Genomic DNA, 14,564 nt, shown 5'->3' with positions numbered 1-14,564 from the left:
CCACAGAAGTCTTGACTAACACACATCATTATTTCCAAAGCTGTGCAAGTTTATATAGATTACCCAATACAAAATTGTTAAGTGTCTGGGCCTGAATTCAATCCCAAAATGGGTAATACCAGAGCACATGATACTTCAGAAAAAGGAAGTTTGGGCTAAATGTCCATCTTTACCATTAGCACTAACATGATTATCATTGAATATTTCATCCTTTAGTCTTTCACTTTGGCAACCCATATTACACCTGGAACAACAACAACAAAAAGACCCAAATGTCATACAAGATTGTTCATTCTGCCATTTGTATTTCAAGACTTTTTTGGAGAAAGAATTAAACAAGGGTTTTTATATTACATAAAGTATAATAATGATTTCTTTTATAATAATACATTTTATTGATTATACTACTACTCCCTGTGAATTTGAGTGATTTGAAATTTCACCATGGCTGCCTCTGAAATGAAACTAACTACCTGTGGCTAATTGTGAAGCCCTGTTGAGATAATTCAGAAGACTGAATGATGTAGATGAGAGAGGAAGTTATTTTAAGTCATATAATTTTCTTTTCTCTGTCTCATAAATGAATTTAATTTCTTGATTCAAGGAGAGAAAAATAATAAAACCAAACAACATGTAGTATCTTGCAACTCCCTATATGAAATCTCAGGAATGATCACTTTGACATTGACATCTACCTTGTGACAAACATTTTTCTTGCACAACATCCTTATTGTCATGCTACTTTTCTTAGGAAATTGTTTCTTATAACATATCTGCACATTGAGACCAAATCAATCATTTCAGCTAGAGAGTAAGAGCCTATAACTATCAAATGTACAGGTAAACTCAAACTTTTAGAAGTTAAAAACTGAATCATCATTGCTTCAAGCTAATACAGTGTATCTTAAAATGTAGTCCCTGGAGCATCAGCAGCAACCAGGCATTACCAGATTTTCAGAGCACTAGATACCTGACCTCCAATCAAACCTCCAAACATAAGGTCCAATAACTTGTGTTTTAACAAAGAGCTAAGTTTTACAAAGATTTTATTACTCCTTGGATGACTGATTTTAAAAATAGTCCCCAGCCTTCTTTGGAAATGGTGCCTATCACAGTGACTAAAGAATAATTCATATGTATTTCTGTGAAATTGTATATTCAGACCCTGCCCAGACAAAATGTCTCAGCACTTCTGACATGCATCTAATAACCAGTAGGATCTGAGAAGCATGAACCAATGGCAGCACACTACAACTTGAGAAGAATTCTAGGAATGCTTATTATCACAATCATTATGCAACCACAGCTGTGATCCAGCTTTTTATTAATGGTATAACTTTAGACAAATTAGGAAAGTTATGTGTGTCTTCACAAACTTTTCAAATCAACTACCTATTAAATTTTGTGAGTCTGTATTTTTAAGTTATAAAATCTCATAATTCAAGAGTGGTCTCAGACAAATGAACCTGATCTTGGCTAGAAGTGGAGAGCCTCTATTTGCTCAAGTTTCTAGAAAACAGAATCTGCATTTTAAAGTGACCTGTTACTCATGCATACATGACTTCAGAAGTACAAGGACAGTATATGAAAACATAAGATTTACATGCTTGATTTTGCTTCTCTTTGAATCTTTATTCCATCTGTTTATCCAGCAGTGACATACATGAGCTCAACTCTCCTCCAGGCTTACTGAGTTACCAAGAATTTGTTTCCTCCAAACACTGTTTCAGTTTTTGTTTGTTTGTTTGTTTTACTTTTTACATCATAAATTCAGTAGAGTGCTGCTCAAAGGCTTGTCAACATCAGGGTAATATCAGCATGGGATGTTGGAAAACCCATGATGAAAAGTCTATAGAAAAACACATTGTGAAAATGGGCATCATAGATTCAAAACAACAAATCACTTTTTTGAAAACAAATTACTCTTTTATTATTTTTTCAAACAATCTTTAAGATTTTCAAAACAACAAATCTTAAGCAAGTGCCATTTCAATAACCTATCACAAAGAGTGAAGCAAATGTAACCAGAAAATTGTGCCTCATATGAATGGTTTGACATACTGAGCCTGACTTCCTTCAGCGGTCACCTCTATCAGTTTATTCAAGTGTGATTATTAAAGCACGGCCATGATTTTTTCTCCAAGAACATAGTTTCTGCTTTCTTCTCCTCTTTGGAGAAAGTAAATAAAGTATCAAGGAAACAGTGAGTTTAATAAATACCCCATACACTTCAGCTCATCAGTTGTATAAATTATATTGACTTTCCTGGATCATATTGTCTGGATTTATTTTCTGTAAGGAGGAAAAGCTGTAATAAAGGTAAATGCATAAATCCCATTGGCCCATAAATAACTGTTCAACCAAGAGAGCTATAGAAGAGTAACTTTTCCCCACCATCTGGCGCGTTGGGGAATATTATCAAAGCAGCAGTAGGTGGCTGTGGGAAAACATTCATTTCCTTTCCATCCTTGAGAAAACAGTAGCATTTGGGAAATGCACATATGTTTCCTGGGCCAACTAGCTAAAGATCATTCAGTCCAAAGGATTTATTTTTCTATTATCTTTCTATTTTAGTGATTCCTATTGTATTATAGATAAGAAAAGTATTAGAGCTGGCATCTAAAAGGTCCTGTTTCTCAGGCTGTCAAGCAGAGAAACATTTTAGGAATAATGCAGAAGTCCAAAGCCACGATCTCTGTGGGCAGAAAGTTCCTGAGGGGAACATGAATAAGCAACCCCACAGTCTCAGAAGAGTGAGATGCATACCCCCAAACTCATATTAAAGTACTAAACTACTTTAACACAGATTAAAGTATTTTGTGTTAACCCTTTAAAGATTAATCTACTGACAAATTGATCATCTTTCTCTTACAATCTCTTTATTTCAAATTGTGAGTTAGTGTTCTAATCATTGGAACTTGGTAATCTCATTACTAACCAGACTCTTGAGTGTTTAAATAAATAAATAAATAAATAAATAAATAAATAAATAAAGCATGAAATGATGAGGGGAGTGTGTAGTAGGGCTACCTACAGATAGTGAGAGGGGAGAACTGAAATGCATCTCAACAAGTTTAATTGTCAAAGAATAAACAAAATTTACATTTTAATTTTTTACTACATTTTAGTGTTCCTAACATACAAAATATATCTTTACACACATTTAGCTCTATGTTCCTTTTAGTATCTAAAATGCTGTGAGTGTGTTATTTCTAATGACTCAAAGTTCCTCTTGCATGTGCTCATCACCTTGAACACCTCTGCAAAGCAACTGAAAACACGTAATGGGGTGTTGAGCATACTCCAGCCATTTTTTCCATCATCAAGGGCCATTTGTTGTAAACAGTATCTATTTGATATATATTTGTTAAGTCCTTTAATTATTTAATTAGTTAATTAATAGTGTGCTCTGCTGCTTCACACCTGACCTTCTTCAAAGCCATTGCATGTATCAAAAAGTCTGCCTTTCATTTAGTAGAGTTTTCAGAAGCTCTGGTCTTTTCAAATTAGATAAAGGCTTTTACCAGAATTTCAAGTACGCGTCTTATAAGCCCTGTGCTATCAGTCAATATATTTAATGTATAAAAGCACTGTATTGCAATGCCTGTAAATAGGGCTGTAAGTAGTGCTTAAATCTTTGTGATGTGAAAACCGAGTAAGAGTGAAGAATATAAACTCATAAGCTCTATGCCTTGTTAAATTTCTCAGCTTTTTTGATAAGACTCAATAATATGATTACTTTCTTAAGCAACACGTAGACCTGGGCTTGAAAATCTTAGCTCTGGGTGGTAGGATATAAGTTGTTGTAGTACATATGTGACTCAATTTTTGACCCTTTTTAAAATTTTTATTTTGCAATCATCATGTAGTATGCCTTAATGCAAAAACTATTAGAATGTATCCTACTTAGAGGTTTTTGCTCTTCAGTATATATGTGAATGCCCTTCAAAAACTGGAAACTTTTTATCTCGAATTCAGAAATCTATTGTATAATCTATATTACAGAAATCTGTAATATACCCCACTGTGGATTTCCGTGATGGGATCCATTTGCTGTAAAGTGAAACTTATTTTACAAGGGGTAGTGGCTACATGTATCTGTGGATATGAGACCTTGGCTCCCACTCAGGGCTTGAGATTGGAGCCCCATTGTAGAAGACAACATATACTAAGATATGGGACTTGGATGAAAGAGCTGCATCTGACCTGAGTGCTTTTGTCCTGTGTTCTGGCTTCTATGCTTCCACATTTTGTTTTCAAATTTCTATCCAGTGATCTACATAAAACAAAACCCTTACTATATTAATGTGGTGGTATAATGTTTATGACCTAATTAATCTTGCTTGGACATCAGAATGCAAAACTAGCTACAGCCATAAATGCCAGGCAGTGATGCCACACACCTCTAATCTCAGGACTTGGAAGACAGAGGCAAATGTATCTGTGTGAGTTCAAGGCCACCCTGGGCTAAATGAGAGTGAATCAGTCTAAAAGAGAAACAGAGAGATATCAGCACTTGGGATCCCATGCCTTTAATTCCAGCACTAGAGAGGTATGTAAGACAGGAGCAGAGTCTCAGAGCTGGCAATTAGTATCCAACCCTGCTGAGGATACATGGAGACAGGATCACCCTTTCAGGTTGGGGTAGAGGTGAGAGCTTGGTACTTTGTTTTTATGATCTTCAGGAAAGCTTTATTAGATCATAGACAATATATCACCACATATTAACATACCATAGGAACAGGCAAAGTTGATTTTTGCTTCAGTTCCCATATATGCTGTCTTGAAGTCTTAATAATGATTACCACCCAAGATCAAACATTTTCCACCAACAGCTATGTTCAAGGAACAACCTAAGATAAATAGATAGATAGATAGATAGATAGATAGATAGATAGATATAATACATTGACAGAATAAATTATGTCCATCAGTAAACTAAGAAACAGTACCTCATATTTTATAGCAATGAGTCCCATCATCTCATTATTTTAAGCATGGCCATTTCTAAGATCCAGTCCATACTTAAGCTTGAGGAATAGAGGTATTATTAATGCACTGTCATAGCTACTCATTACAATGTACTCTGAATATTCAAATAAATGCCTTACATTCTAAGTCTGTAAAGCAGGACAGAAAACAAACAAACAAACAAACAAAAAACCCTTAGTTTTGCTATAGTTGGTAGGATCTTGGTGTCTTGTTCAAGATGAAACAAAAGGTGCACACAGATTTTCAAATATAGCAAGAAAGCATTTAGCTAAGCAAAGCAATAGAAAAGGTCAGATTCAAGGTCAAGAAAGACAAGAGACCTCATGAATGAAAGAGCACTCAGGGTCGCAGGTTGTTACCTTTGTCTTCTTTAATAGGCTCTATAGGAAGAAGAAGCTTGATCACTAGAGAAATAATTTAGGTGGTTCTCTTTTTTGACTGAAAGTTTAAGTTATACAACCATTTCTTTATTGTGTATGTCACATCCCATTACCTATTTATTCATATGAGTCCCCAATTAAGTGTAAGATGATAAATGATAGATTATGCTTAAAAGATCACTAAGAGAACATAATTTGCCTCATAGATAATGCACTCTAAGACAGTCTATACCAGATTGCCTTCTATTGTGTATCCAGGTATATGAGTAAAATATGTGTCTGATGGTCATTGAGAGGCAGAGAAAGAAATATTGTAGTCCATTGTTCAAAGAGGAAAATGGGTATATCTCTGTGCAGGTGGGGGTCATAGATCACCAACATGGTTTCTAGGCATATTTTCAGAGAGCAGTATGAATATATAGTAAATACATTAATGCTCTAAAGTTGGCATGTGCAATATTGGAAGAAAGTTGTATAACTACCCCAAAGGGTCATCCCAAGTGGATAAACTATGATTTCCTGCCTCTGTTTTATTATTTAGAATTACTGAAGAATATCATGGGTTTTCATTTTTACTTTAATTTCCTTTTTTCATTGTCTTTATTTTTTATTTTTTATTCTTTTTGGTTTCTGTACTATTAGGAGAAATTATTTAATGAAGTTTTCCTCTCTTCATTTATACTCAGTTTTATTAATAATCTTTGCCCCTATTCATGAAAGCAGAAAAAGCTATTCATTTAAATCTCAAAATGACAAAGCAACTAGAAAGTGCTACTGGAAGGTAAACTGTAAAGAGGCAAAAGTTCCAATACGTTCTGTTCAGCACTAAACCCCCAAGATCTATCACAATGTTGGAACTAAGAGTTTGCACTCAGTTCTCACCAATGCATGTCTTAATTAAATATTGCTTTCATTAATATGCTTATGACATGAGTTAATAAAAATAATAGAAGCAATAATCGCTACTCCATTGTAAATCTGTAACTAGCCCCTGAAACCAGAAAAATGTGGAGTCTCTTCATTTGGAAAAGATTTATTTTGTCAGATTAATCAATATTTAATTGTGGCACTAAATCAGTGAAGTCAAAATGAAATTTTTTCTCTAAGGTATTGAAAAATGTGTTGTTACAGCAGGTTAAGTAAAAAGAAGGCCATGTTTTGATGATATTCAATTTGTGTATATGTGTGTGTGTGTATGAGCATGCACATGTGTGCATGTGCATATGTGTGTGGGCATGTACATGTATGCCTAAAGAAAGCTTTGGAAAATGTTCCTGAGTGATTTTAATTCAGTTTATAAATAGAGGATGTCTTCAGGGTCATGTTAAAAGGCCTACATTTAATGTCATTATGGAACAGTCAAAGTAGTACAGTGCAATCTGTGTCATGAAACACTTCACTTCCCCCTCTTTTCCAACAAGTACCAAATGTTTAGTGCAATTTAGTACCATGCCCAAAATGAATTATGAGGTCATCAGCAAGTTTCTTTTTTCTGGTACTACAATCATCACACTTAGTGCTTTCATGAAACTACTTTACTTAAGAATATCCTCAGCGCCCTTTCCGACGACCGATCCTCAATGAGGTGAGTGACCCCTGCTCTTATGCAACTCCTGTCCAAAGTGTCATTCACCCAGATCTCCCCTGGCTTGTGCCTGCTTGGAGTAGACATGCCCAAGCAGGAAGGAGCTCCCTGAATCTGGGAACAGGTCACTCTTCCTTCCCTTTCTGATGACGGATCCGCAACAAGGTCAGTGATCCTCTGACCTTACCCAACTCCCTTCCAAAGCCCCATCTACCCTGATCTCCCCAGGCCTGCTCGGCTTGGGGTAGATATGCCCAAGCAGTGAGGAACTCCCTGAGCCTGGAAACACCACACACTTCCTTCCCATCACCCCACACACACACCTGACCCCTACAGAGGCCTAACTCCTTCAGAGTGAGAAGACTACCAGGAGAGGCAAGACCATCCAGAGCTGCACACATTGAATTCCTGGCCCACAAACACCACTGGGAAACAAGAGGAGATAAAGAGGCCCCTCCTGCACTCACTGGAAGAAGATATGGGAAGAAGACAGAATAAGAACTCACTCAACAACAGAAAGACCAATATGACACCATCAGAATCTAGGGACTCCACTCCAGCAAGATCTGAAAAGCCCAACACAGTGCATGAAGAAGAGAAGTACCACAAAAATTATCTCAGCAAGATGATAGAGACATTTAAAGGGGAAACAAGAAAATCCGTTAAAGTAATAGAAGAAAAAAAAATTACACGAAATGGAGAAAAAACAAACCAAAAAATTCAAGAAATAAACAAATCTCTTAAAGAATCTAGAGAAACCCGAGAAAAAACAACCAAACAAGTGAAGGAAGCTCTTGAAACAATTCAAAACACGAAAGCTGAAATAGACACAATAAAGAAAACACAGAAAGAGGCAATGCTGGAAATGGAAAGACTGGATAAATGATCAGGAGCTAAAGACGTGAGTATAAGTAATAGAATCCTAGAGACAGAAGAGAGAATCTGGGCTATTGAAGACTTACTAGAGGATATACATTCATCAACCAAAGAAAACCTCACGTCCAACAAATCCCTAACACAAAATATCCAGGAAATATGGGACACCGTGAAAAGAACAAACCTAAGAATAATAGGTATAGAAGAAGGTGAAGAAACACTGCTCAAAGGTACAGAAAACATATTCAACAAAATCATAGAAGAAAACTTCCCCAACCTACAGAAGGGTATGCCTATGAAAATACAATAAGCTTACGGGACACCAAACAGACTGGACCACAAAAAGAAGTCCCCCCGACACATAATAATCAAAACACCAAATCTACAGAATAAAGAGAAAAAATTAAGAGCAGCAAAGGAAGAAGGCCAAGTAACATATAAAGGCAAACCTATCAGAATCACACCCGAGTTCTCAATGGAAACTCTGAAAGCCAGAAGGTCTTGAACAGATACCATACAGGCACTAAGGGAGCATGGATGTCAACCCAGACTACTGTACCCAGCAAAACTTTCAATCACTATAGATGGAGAAAGCAAGATATTCCATGACAAAAACAGATTTAAACAATACATATCACAAATCCAGCACTACAGAAAGTTCTGGAAGGAAAACTCCAACCCAATGAACATAACTACACTCACAAAAACACAGGCAATAGATAATCTAATTTTACCAAACATAAAAAGAAGCAGGAGGGCGAAATCCACACTCAATGACAATATAAAAAATAAATCCAAAACAAACAAGAACCAACGAACAATGGACATTAATATCCCTAAATGTCAATGGTCTTAACTTACCCATAAAAATATATAGGCTAACAGAACAGATACAAAGACAGAATCCATCCTTCTGCTGTATAAAGAAACACACCTCAACTCCAAAGACAGGCATTACCTCAAAGTAAAAGGATGGGAAAAGATTTTCCAATCAAATGGGCTCAAGAAACAAGCTGGTGTAGCAATCCTAATATCTAACAAATTAGACTTTAAACTAAAATCAATCAAAGAGATGAAGAAGGGCATTTCATACTCATCACAGGAAAACTCCATCAAGATGAAGTCTCAATCCTGAACATCTATGCCCCCAATACGAAGGCACCCACATTTGTTAAAGAAACATTACTGAAGCTCAAACCACACATAAGACCACACACACTTATGGTAGGAGGCTTCAACACCCCCCTTACACCACTAGACAGGACCACCACCAACAGAAAATTAACAAAGAAACAAACGATCTGAAAGAAGTTATGACCCAACTGGGGTTAACAGATATCTATAGAACATTCCATCCAAACTCAAAAGAACATACCTTCTCAGTGCCACATGGCACCTTCTCTAAAATTGACCACATTGTTGGCAGCAAAGCAAACCTCCATAGTTACAAAAGAATTGAAATAACCCCTATATCTTATCAGATCACCATGCATTAAAGCTAGAATTCAACAGCAATACAAATGGCAGAAAACCTACATACTCTTGGAAAATGAATAATATCCAATTGCACCATTCGTCGGTTGAGGAAGAAATAAAGAAATTAAAGACTTCCAAGAATTTAATGAGAATATAGACACAACATACCCAAACTTATGAGAAACTCTGAAAGCAGTGCTAAGAGGAAAGTTCATAGCACTAAGTGCCCACATGAAGAAACTGGAGAAAAGTCACATTAGAGAATTGACAGAACAACTGAAAGCTTTAGAGCTAAAAGAAAGAAACTCACCATGGAGGAGTAGACACCAGGAAATAATCAACCTGAGAGCTGAAATCAATAAAGTAGAAACTAGGAAAACATTACATAGAATCAATGAAACAAAGAGTCGGTTCTTTGAGAATATCAACAAGATAGACAAACCTCTATCCAAACTAACCAAAAGGCAGAGAGAGAGCATGCTAATTAACAAAATCAGAAATGAAAAGGGGGATATAACAACGGACACTGAGGAAATCCAGAGAATCTTCAGGTCATACTTTGAAAACCTGTACTCCACAAAATAGAAAATCTAAAGGAAATGGATAGTTTTCTAGATAAATATCACTTACCAAAATTAAACCACGATCAAATAAATAGTTTAAATCAACACATAACCCCTAATGAAATAGAAGCAGTCATCAAAAGCCTCCCAAACAAAAAAAGCCCAGGGCCAGATGGCTTCACTGCAGAATTCTACCAGAAATTCAAACAAGAGCTGATACCAGTACTCCTCAAACTGTTCTGCAAAATAGAATTGCCAAACTCTTTCTACAAGGCTACAATCACTTTGATACCTAAGCCACACAAAGATATGACTAAGAAAGAGAACTACAGACCGATATCCCTCATGAATATCGATGCTAAAACAATCAATAAAATATTGTCGAACTGAATCCAAGAACATATCAGAAAAACCATCCACCACGATCAAGTAGGCTTCATCCCAGGGATGCAAGGATGGTTCAAATTATGAAAATCCATCAATGTAATCCACCATATAAACAAACTGAAAAAGAAAAACCACATGATTATCTCACTAGATGCTGAAAAAGCCTTTGACAAAATCCAACATCTCTTCATGATAAAGATCTTGGAGAGAACAGGAATAACAGGAACATATCTAAACATGATAAACGTGATATACACCAAACCAATAGCCAACATCAAACTAAATGGAGAGAAACTCGAAGCTTTTCCTCTAAAATCAGGAACAAGACAAGGGTCCACTCTCTCCATACCTCTTCAATATTGTACTTGAAGTTCTAGCTAGAGCAATAAGACAAGAAAAGGGGATCAAAGGATACAAATTGGAAAGGAAGAAGTCAAACATTCACTATTTGCAAATGACATGATAGTCTACACTAGTGACCCGGAAAAACTCTACCAGGGAACACCTACAGCTGATAAACACCTTCAGCAAGGTAGCAGGATACAAAATTAACTCAAAAAAATCTGTAGCCCTACTGTATAGACATGATAAACCCAGTGAGAAAGAAATCATGGAAATATCACCTTTCACAATATCCACAAGCAACATAAAATATCTGGGGGTAACACTAACCAAAAAAAGTGAAAGACCTGTACAATTAGAACTTTGAGACGTTAAAGAAAGAAATTAAAGAAGATTCCAGAAAATGGAAAGATCTCCCATGCTCTTGGATAGGTAGAATTAACATAGTAAAAATGGCAATCCTACCAAAAGTAATCTACAGATTCAAAGCAATCCCCATCAAAATTCCATCACAGTTTTTCACAGACATTAAAAGAACAATATTCAACTTTATATGGAAAAATAAAAAACCCAGGATAGCCAAAACAACACTTTACAATAAAGGATCTACTGGAGGCATCACCATCCTTGACTTCAAGCTCTACTATAGAGCCATAGTTCTGAAAACAGCTTGGTATTGGCACAAGAATAGACAGATAGACCAAGGGAATCGAATTGATGACCCAAATATTAACCCACAGACCTACAAACACCTTATTTTGACAAAAGTGCTAAATCTATACAATGGAAAAAAGATAGCATCTTCAACAAATGTTGCTGGCACAATTGGATTCGGACATGAAGAAGATTGCAGATAGATCCATACCTGTCACCATGCATGAAACTTAAGGGCAAATGGATCAAAGATCTCTCCATAAACCCAACCACACTGAATCTTCTAGAAGAGAAAGTGGGAATTACCCTAGAACAAATTGGCACAGGAGACCAATTCCAGTAGCACAGACACTGAGGTCTGCAATTAATAAATGGGACCTCCTGAAACTGAGAAGCTTCTGGAAGGCAAAGGACACAGTCAGTAAGACAAAATGACCACCCACAGAATGGGAAAAGATGTTCACTGACCCCACATCTGACAGAGGGATGATTTCCAAAATATAAAAGGAGCTCAAGAAGCTAGCCACCAAAACACCAAACAATGAAATTAAAAAGTGGGGTGCAGAACTAAACAGAGAATTTTCAACAGAGGAATCTGAAATGGCTGAAAGACACTTAAGAAAGTGCTCAAAATCCTTGGCCATCAGAGAAATGCAACTCAAAACAACTCTGAGATACCACCTCACACCTGTCAGAATGGCTAAAATCAAAAATACCAATGACAATCTATGCTGGAGAGGATGTGGAGATGAAGGAACACTCCTCCATTGCTGGTGGGAATGTGAACTTGTAAGACCACTCTAGAAATCAGTATGGCGGTTGCTCAGAAAAATGGGAATTAGTCTACCTAAAGATCCAGCCATTCTTCTCTTGGGTACATACCAAAATAGTGCATGTTCATACAACAAGGACATATGTTCAACCATGTTCATAGCAGCATTGTTTGTAATAGCCAGAACCTGGAAGCAACCCAGATGCCCCTCAACTGAAGAATGAATAGAAAAAATGTGGTACATTTATACAATGGACTTCTACTCAGTAGAAAAAAGCAATGGAATCTTGAAATTCACAGGCAAATGGATGGAACTAGAAGAAACCATCCTGAGGTAACCCAGTCACAAAGAGACAAACTTGGTATGTACTCACTCACAGAGCAAAGGTTTACCAGCCTATAATCCTCTTCACCAAAGAAACTAGGAAACCTGAAGTACTCTAAGGGATAAATAGACCCCAGGAATGGGAAGTGGTGTGAACTCCTGAGCTAATTGGGAGCATGAGGGTAGGGGAGAGGGTGCTGCCACAATAAGAGCATGAGAAGGGGAGTAGAGGAGAGGAAACAGAGGAGCAGAGATATTGAGTTAGGGCAAAGAATAGAGGAGAGAGATCAGGATGAGAGATACCATATTAGAGGGAGCCACTATAGGTCCGAGAAGAGATCTGGAACTAGGGAGATCTCCAGAGACCTACAAGGTTGACACAATCTGACAATCCAGGCAATGGTGGAGAGCATAACCTAAAAGCCCTTCCCCTAAAATGAGATTGATGACTACTCTTTATGCCATCCTAGAGCCCTCATCCAGTGACTGATGGAAGCAGAGACAGACATCGACAGAAATAACTGGGCTGAAATCTGGAATTTAGTTGAAGAGAGGGAGGAATGAAGATCGAAGGGGTCTGTACCAGGTTGGAGAAACCCACAGAAACAGTTGGCCTGAACAAGGGAGAGCATATCAACCCCAGATGCTATTTGGAGGCCAGTACAAGACTGATCCAGCCTCTTGAACATGGATGCTAATAAGGAGGCCTCTGCACTCCCGGGAGCCTCTGGAAGTGGATTAGCATTTTTCCCTGGTATAAGAAGGGTCTTTAAGAGCCCATCCCATATGAAGGGATACCCTCTGGCCCTGCACACATGGGGAAGGACCCAGGCCCAGCACAGGAAGATTTGGTAGACTTTACAGAGCCCCCATTGAGGGCCCTACCCTGTCTGGGGAGTGGTGGGTGGATGAAGTGGGGGGTAGGTTGGGGGTAGGGGTGGAGGGATGGGGTGAAGGGAGGGAGAGGGAGAAGGGACTTACATGTGAAACAAGCTTGTTCCTTAACTTGAATTAATAAAAAAAGAAATAAAAAAAACGAATATCCTCAGCTCGCTATAGTAGACAATTAGTTCTCAATATGGCATTCCAGATTCTAGTCAATGCTTGCTGAAATGAAGTAGTAAGAAATCGATGTCTAAAATATTTCCTTTTGGTGAAGATATTTGGTATTTCTCTGTGTGTATGTAAATTTGGGTCAAGAGTAATTTCTAGAGAAAGATCTACATTTTTAATGATGATAGAGAATTAAGAGAAATAGTTATCAGGATTCCAATTAATTGAGAGGTATCAATTTATCATAGAACAACTCGAGACAGTATGTGACATCTTATGAATAATTTATTACTCATAAGGTAATGTACTTTAGTATGCCCTGTAGGAAACAACACTCTTAGATGGAAATGCTAGTCTAGAAGAGTCATACTTATTTCTTCAACAAGCTAGATTGTCAAGGGCTTTTATTGCAAGTCAATGGTAGAAACAAGGGACATGATGAAGCCTTAGATCTCAAGGATTCACAATTTTATATTCTACTTCCTCTTGTTCCCACCCCAGAAGATTCTGGTTTGTTGTCTGTAAGGATCACAGATAAGATGGATTTGAACAAGGTACTCTATGGTACTTTAGTGGAAAGGCAACATTCATCAACCTGATATCGCCTTTTGGATGATAATAGATTCTCCCAATAACTAAGAATTATTTATTGGAATTTAGTCTGAGGAACTTACTTGCACTATGGGAACCTTAATAGAATAACTCATAATCTATGACTCTTATGAGTAACACCCTCAAACTTGAACTCACATGGTAGAGAGATGAAAAACTACTACAAAAGAGTAATCTCTGCTGAAGTACAGTAGGAACCAGCACATTTGTATGCAGGAATTCTAGGAATTAATTTCCTAGGGAAGTAACTAATAAATATCATTAATCAAGGAATGATTACACTCATATAGTCAAACAGTAAGAAGCCTAACCTTACTGTAGTCACAACAGTATTGATTTATCTAAATGTGTTTCTCTCCCCTTTTAAAGGCCAAAGGAAGATAATAAATAGAAGTTTGGGTAAAGAAAATAAAGCAAAGATTAAACAGAATGGAATTATTATGAAAGTTACTGACAACATTTTAGCTCATTATGTTCTCATGGACTTGGTAAATTAAAACCAATTTTTACAAGAGGTTGATAGAAAAGTGATTGAGTCAGTCCTGTT

Source organism: Cricetulus griseus, assembly GCF_003668045.3.
Source record: "Cricetulus griseus strain 17A/GY chromosome 1 unlocalized genomic scaffold, alternate assembly CriGri-PICRH-1.0 chr1_1, whole genome shotgun sequence".
NCBI classification, from domain to species: Eukaryota; Metazoa; Chordata; class Mammalia; order Rodentia; family Cricetidae; genus Cricetulus; species Cricetulus griseus.
Note: the sequence above shows the minus strand (reverse complement) of the source record.